We start from the raw sequence: 7,291 nt of genomic DNA on the forward strand, positions 1-7,291 counted from the left end.
CCCGGGCCTCCGCCGCGCCCGCGCCGCGCTGATGACGCCGGGCCGCCCGGCGGGGCGGGGCGGGGCGGGACCGGGGGAGACGCCACGGGGCTGGTGTAGCGGCTCGAGCGTTCGCGCCTCCGCTGCCTCCCCGCGCCACGGAGATTTAAGTCGCTAGAAACTTCGTGCGGTAAGGACTCGGGGATGTCGCCTCGTGGTAGAGAAAAGGAAACTGAAGCCCGAACGGGTCCCGCGGTAAGAGAGCAGAACTGTGAATAATAACAGCTGTAATGGTTCTACATACGGAGCGTTAATTTTCGTGAAGCTCTTTTCCTCCATTAGTTCCTTTTTTCTTTACAAAGTGGGCATTCGTCGCTGTGACGAAACCGGGTATGTTCTTAACCCCGTTTGCAGATTAGGTAACTGAGTGTCAGAGCCGGGCTCGCGCACAGCTGAGAAGTGGTCCAGGTTGTGCTCCTTACCTTATGCCTGCAACCTATCGGAGGGCCGTGCAGGAGCTTTTTGACTGTACCCTCGTGATGGTTCTTCATTCATGCACTGATTTAATGAACACCACGTGTGCCAGGCCTAAGGACACTGGGGAAACAGTAGGAAAAGAAGCGGAAGATAAACAGGGAAAAACACAGAATTTATAGACGCTAAGACGAAAGTGAACAGGATACTGAGGTAAGATAATACCTGGATGTGGGGGCTTTTTCCTATTAGATGATCAGGGAAGGTCTCTCAGGAGGTAACAGTGAAGCTGAGACCTCTGAACAACTGGAAGGCGCTGTCGTTTGGAACGACAAGAAGGAGATTTCTGGGCACATGGAACAGCAAGTGCAAAAGTCTTAAGGTGGAAGTAAGCTAAATGTGTTCAAGGAGCAGCAAGAAGGGCATTCATTGTAGCTAGAGACAGTGAACAGCAGGAGAGAGGGATAAAAGATGAAATTGGAGAAGTGGATGGGCTTATCATATGTATCCTTAGGAGTCATGGTAAGGATTTTGGATTTTATTCTAAGCCATTGGAAGATTTTAAAGTAAAGAGTGATGTGCTTATGTTTATGTTTTAAAAGATCACTCTGCTGTATACAGAATGAAATATTGGCAAGCAGGAATGAAGACAAGGAGAGCTATTAAGAGGCTATTGGAGCCCTGGCTGGGTTGGCTCAGTGGATAGTGTGTCGGCCTGCAGACTGAAAGGTCCCGGGTTTCATTCAGGTTGCTGGCTCAATCCCCAGGGGGTGATATTCAGGAGTCAGCCGATCAATGATTCTCTGATCATTGATGTTTCTGTCTCTCTCTCTCCCTCTCCCTTCCTCTCTGAAATCAATAAAAATATATATATTTTTTAAAAGAGGCTATTGGATGAGGTAGAATTTCACTTTATGCACTGAGAAAGGCTTAGAGAAGAGATCCAAAGCAGTCAGGTAAAGAAATTGTTTTCGTTTTTTTTCTCCAATGAAGCTTCTTCCAAATTGGCTGTCCAACTGTCTATTGTATCCACTTTTAGCAACTTGAATTTTAATTAGAAAATTAAAAGTTTTAATGTTATGTTAAAAAAAAAAAAAAAAGGCTATTGGAGCCCAGGTGGGTGTGGCTCAGCGGTTGTGTGTCAACCCAGGAAATAAGAAGTCACTGGTTAGATTCCCGCTCAGGGCATATGCCCAGGTTGGAGGCTGGATCCCCAGTAGGGGGCATGCAGGAGGCATCAGTTGATGATTCTCTCTTATCATTGATTAGAGGCCTGGTGCACGAAATTCATGCATGGGTAGGGTCCCTTGGCCTGGGGCCTTCCTTCATTCCACGCCACCTCCTGGTGGTCAGCACACATCATAGCGTGCGGTCGAACTCCCAAGGGGACACTTTGCATATTAGCCTTTTACATATATATAGATAGATGTGTCTCTCTCTCACTCTCCCTCAATGAAAGAAGGTGACAGGATTAGCCAAAGAACATATATGCATAACCCAAGGACACAGACAACGGTTTGGTGATGACCAGAGGGAAGGGAACCAGGGGCTGGGTGGAGAGGGGCAAAGGGAGGGATGGAGACATCTGTAATAGTGTCAACAACAAGAAAAAAGAATAAAGTCTTGCCCTGACCGGTTTGGCTCAGAGAACAGAGCGTCGGCCTGCGGACTGAGAGGTCCCAGGTTCGATTCCAGTCCAGGGCATGTACCTTGGTTGCGGGCACATCCCCAGTAGGAGGTGTGCAGGAGGCAGCTGATCGATGTTTCTCTCTCATCGATGTTTCTAACTCTCTATCCCTCTCTCTTCCTCTCTGTAAAAAATCAATAAAATATATTTTTTTAAATAAAAAAAAAGAATAAAGTCTTTTTAAGGCACGAAGTTTTGGAGTAATTTGGTTCCTGGAGGTGGGGTGCTGTCATAACTAAAATGTGTGAGTGGTTTGGAACCAGGCTATGGACAGAGACTGGAAAGATCTTAAGTGTTTAGAAAACCTAAATTATCTTGAACACTTTGAGGATGCTGCCAGTGAGGGCTCAAAAGGAAGTGAGGGACACATTATTGGAACTGGAGGGAAAAGGACCCTTATTACATAGTGGCAAAAGATTTAGCAACACTGTCATCTGTATGTGGAAAGAGAAAGTGTTTCTAATGAACTGAGTAACTAAGGCAGTTCCTAAGCTGAAGGTGCTGCCTGGTTTATTCTTGCTGCTTATGGTAAAATGTGAGGAGAGAAGTGACTTATTAAATAATAAGGAGCCAGAACTTGATAGTTTTGAAATTTTTAAGTCCCTAGATGGCAACCAATACCAAAATTAAGCAGTGGCTTTCAAGCAAAGTCAAACCCAGGACACCACAAGGAAAATGTGGTCTGTCTTAGTCTGCTCAGGCTGCTGTAACAGAATAGCCCTCCCACCCCAAAACCATGTCCTTCTTACATGCAAAACACGTTCCCAACACTCCAAAAGTCTTAACTCTCCAGCATCAACTCTCAAGTCCAGAGTATCTACATATCATCTAAGTCAAATGTGCATGAAACTCTAAGTATGATTCATTTTGAAGCAAAATTCCTCTCTAGCTGTGAACCTGTAAAACAGATTAGTTATGTGCTTCCAAAATGCAATTATGGGACAGGCATAGGATTTACATTCCCAGTCTAAAAAGGATAAATTAGAAGGAAGGCAGGGGTTGTGGGTCCCAAGCAAGTCCAAAACCCAGCAAGGCGATTACCATTAGATCTGAAGGCCCAAGAATAAGCCCCTGGGCCCTGGCCAGGCAATACACCGAGGTTGTGGGTTCAATCCCTCGTCGGGGCACATACAATAATCAACCAATGAATGCATTCGTAAGTGGGACAAATGTCTCTCTCCTCTCTCAAATAAAATTATTTTTAAAAACACAATCTTTAAAAAGAAGCTGCCTGGTAATGCAGATGATGCCAGTTGATTCTGGACAACTCTGATGAACGAGTGTAGACATCTCCAGGATGCCCATCACCCAGCAGCCGCTGCTTAGGGAGTGGGTATAGCTACAAGTGAGTGTCATGTGACCCCCATCTTTCAGCCACAGATGACTGACTTGGGAATGGACATCAGACCCAAGCTGGTCCATAAGCGTCTCCTGCGAATTGAGACTGGAACATTAAACCAGTTGTAGATCGTGTTGTCCAGGCAGAGGCAGTCACTGTTGGCCTCATGAATATTCAAGTGGAGAGAGTCAGTCTTCAGAGAAGAGGAAAAAGGAGCAGTGTTCCTGTCTCTCTGCACTTCCTGTCCCACATCCCCCACCCCTCCAAAAATCTTCCTTTCATTTGACACTTAGAGTGACCTCTGAATGCCACTGAGTGGTCACTGGTTTTTTAATGAACATTTAAGTTGTTTGAAGTTTTCTGCTGACAAAAATAGTGCTCTTGTCCGATCATCATGGCTCAGTGGTTGAGTGTCAACCAATCCTTAGTAGGGGGGCGTGCAGGAGGCAACCAGTCAATGATTCTCTCTCATCATTGGTGTTTCTGTCTCTCCCCCTCTCCCTTCCTCTCTGCAGTCTATATATATATATATATATATATATATATATATATATACACACACACATACACACACACACACACACACACATATATATACATGTATGTGTGTGTGTGTGTGTATATATATATATATATATATATATATATATATATATAGTGCTCTTTCCTAACATGCTTTGCACACTTGTCCAGTTTGTTCTCTCGGATAAGTCTAGCAGCGGATTCCTACTGGAAAGGTACCAAGAATATATGAAGTTACATTCCTCTATAGTGTGAAAGCATGCACTGGTTGGTTGGTTTTGACCTAAATTTCTGTTCCTCAGAATATATCGTAGTAAAAGTTGGCATTCCCTGAATAGAAAGTTCTAGCATTTGCTGAACTTGTAATCATCAAGGCCAACCCCATGTCCACAGTGCAGCTCTGCCTTCCTACAGCGCCCCTGCTGGGCTGCTCAGGCTTCCTGGAACACCTCCCGGGGCCTGGCCTAAGCTGTCCCACACGCAGCCTTCTCTGCCCATTGCGGGAGGACTGCTGCTTGCCCCCTCACCGTTCACTGACTGGCTTGGGTCTCCCTTTGGGAGCAACAGAAACGTCATCTGTCTCCTGGGATAGCTTCTCAGATGCCTTACTTGGTGGCCTCTTGGAAAAATTACTATCTTGTGGCAAAACATGTATAACCATTTTAACCATTTCTAAGATGTATATGTTGCTCAGTAATGTTAAATACATTCGCATTGTACAACCAATCTCCAGAACTTTTTAATCTTGCAAAACTGAAATGCTGTACCCATTAATCAACTTCACTTGGTAGCCTTTTGAAGCTCAAGTGGAAAGTGGGATTCTGAAAAGGCAAAATTCCCAAGGAATTGTAGTATCTCATTTCACACTTTCCAGCTGAGAAATGGATTATTGCAAATGCACAGGTACATAGTATTTTTTTTAATATATTTTATTGATTTTTTACAGAGAGGAAGGGAGAGGGACAGAGAGTTAGAAACATCAATGAGAGAGAGACATCGATCAGCTGCCTCTTGCGCACCCCACACTGGGGATGTGCCTGCAACCAAGGTACATGCCCTCGACCGGAATCGAACCCGGGACCCTTCAGTCCACAGACCGACGCTGTATCCACTGAGCCAAACCGGTCAGGGCCATAGTATTTTTTTTTTTAATATATTTTATTGATATTTTACAGAGAGGAAGGGAGAGGGATAGAGAGTTAGAAACATCGATGAGAGAGAAACATCGATCAGCTGCCTCCTGCACACCTCCTACTGGGGATGTGCCCGCAACCAAGGTACATGCCCTTGACTGGAATCGAACCTGGGACCCTTCAGTCCGCAGGCCGACGCTCTGTCCACTGAGCCAAACCGGTTTCGGCCAGGTACATAGTATTTTGATGTAGCTTTTAAAGTATACCATTAAACACTCAGCTAATCGTTATTGTTTATTATTATTACTACTGCTATTAATACCACGTAATATACAGCATTGATATTCGTAACTCCATCCCCGACAATGGGATTGAAGAGAGGAGGCAGTAGGAGTTAGAAATGAGTGAAGGTCAGGTGCTGCCTTAGTCTGTTGAGGCTGCTATGAAAAAAAATGCCACAGATTGGGTGGCTTGTAAACGACAGAATTTTCTCACAGTTCTGGAGGCTAGAAATCTGAAATCAGAGTGCCAGCCTGGTTGAGTGAGGGACCTTTTTCTGGTTCAGAGCCAGGGTATGAGGCACCCTTCAGTCTGCAGCCTGATGCTCTAGCCACCGAGCCAAAATGGCTAGGACAAAATTGATCGTTTTAAAGTGAACAATTCAAGTGGCACTTAGTACACTAACCATGTTGTGCAACCATCACCTCTGTCTAATTCCAAAAGGAAACCCTGTGTCCATTAAGTAGTAACTTTTCCCAGTCCCTGGCAAACCACCAATCTAATCTTTGGATTTACCCCATTTTGGACATGTCATATACATGGACTCATACAACATGTGGCCTTTTGTGTCTGGCTTCTTTCACTTAGCATGTTTCTTGAGGTTCATCTATGCTGTAGCATGTGTCAGTGCTTCATGCTTTTTTATGCTTGAGTAATATTATGTGGAAAGATCACATTTTATTTTTGCATTCACCTGTTGATGGACATTTGGGATGTTTTTACCTTTGGGCTATTATAAATAGTACTGATGTGAACATTTGTGCACAGGTTTTTGTTGGAGTCCCGGTTTAAAATTATTTGGGGTATGTCACGATGGCCTCTTTATTCCCTTTGTATTTCCTGCCAAATGTTGACTGTGTTGTATATAACAGTCTTTGAAAAACACCAGCAAGTAGGTGTGCTTATTGACCACCAGGTGGCGCCTACACTTAGCAAAAGGCCTCATTAGCCAGGTTCTCCAGGCTGCATGAGAAGTTCCTTGTGTATTCAGCCAGAAGTGGGAGCATTTTCTCTTGGGCACTCCGCAGGGCTAAAGGGAGAAACAGCAGCTTTACACCCAATACTCCTGTGACTGACCCACATCCAAATACCCAGAGGGATTAGGTGGTTCATAACCTGAGAACATTGTTTTTTGCTTCAGATAGCTTCTTAAGGTTCTGATTGGTTCCTGTCACTGAAAACACAAGATTAATCAGTGATTAGCATGTCAAACCAACATTATAGACATTTCTTCATAGCTAGCATTTCCTTTGTATGCATCAGTTTAAGGAGTGGATTCTCTTAAAATTACAGTGAGTCTGATTCACAGAGCAGGGGGGTAAGAAACATTACATTTCTGTTGTTTCCAATTCACTCCTAAGAGGGTTCTTGCAACATTATTTGGAGTACTAAAATACTGGCAAAAGGTCAGGAGGGGACTCTCCAGTCCCATGCCCCCTCCTTTAGACAAAAGCCCCAATTGGGCGGCGGGGGGTGGGGGGGGAGGTTGAGGGGCCCATCCCTTATCTCAGTAGAGACAGTGCCTCTCTGGGCTACAAGGTTGAATATGATTCAGATGTAAGTAAATTACCACATCTCATCCCTCTGGCCACTGATTGGTTGGGGTTAAAGGTGGGATGTCACATCAACTAGATCAGTCAATATGAACCTCAAGGTCTTTGCCTGAGCCGGCAAAAAGGAGCTTCCTCCAGCCAGTGGACTTGAGCCTGGCAGAGGGTGAGACTGGAGCTCTTAAGGGCAGTTGGCTCTTCTAAGGATCCAGAGCTGCCAGGAATAAAATGGATGGTTACGGCCTGAAATGAAGCCCATATGACAGAGGTAGAACCAACAGATGGAAACTTGTTGAACCTCTGAACCAAGCCATGGCCAAAACCAAGA

At 44.8% G+C, this 7,291-nt stretch overlaps 1 protein-coding gene across 1 annotated transcript in view; it reads left to right on the forward strand.

Moving 5' to 3' along the window:
- Positions 1-102: 102 nt before the first annotated feature.
- The window catches only part of BRAP (BRCA1 associated protein), a 113,437-nt gene continuing 106,248 nt past the window's right edge, over positions 103-7,291 (forward strand). The window contains exon 1 of the mRNA XM_080650704.1: positions 103-234. The gene's annotated coding sequence lies outside the window, so the exon portion shown is untranslated. The remainder of the gene's footprint in view (positions 235-7,291) is intronic.

Source organism: Plecotus auritus (genome assembly GCF_963455305.1).
Source record: "Plecotus auritus genome assembly, chromosome: 13".
NCBI classification, from domain to species: Eukaryota; Metazoa; Chordata; class Mammalia; order Chiroptera; family Vespertilionidae; genus Plecotus; species Plecotus auritus.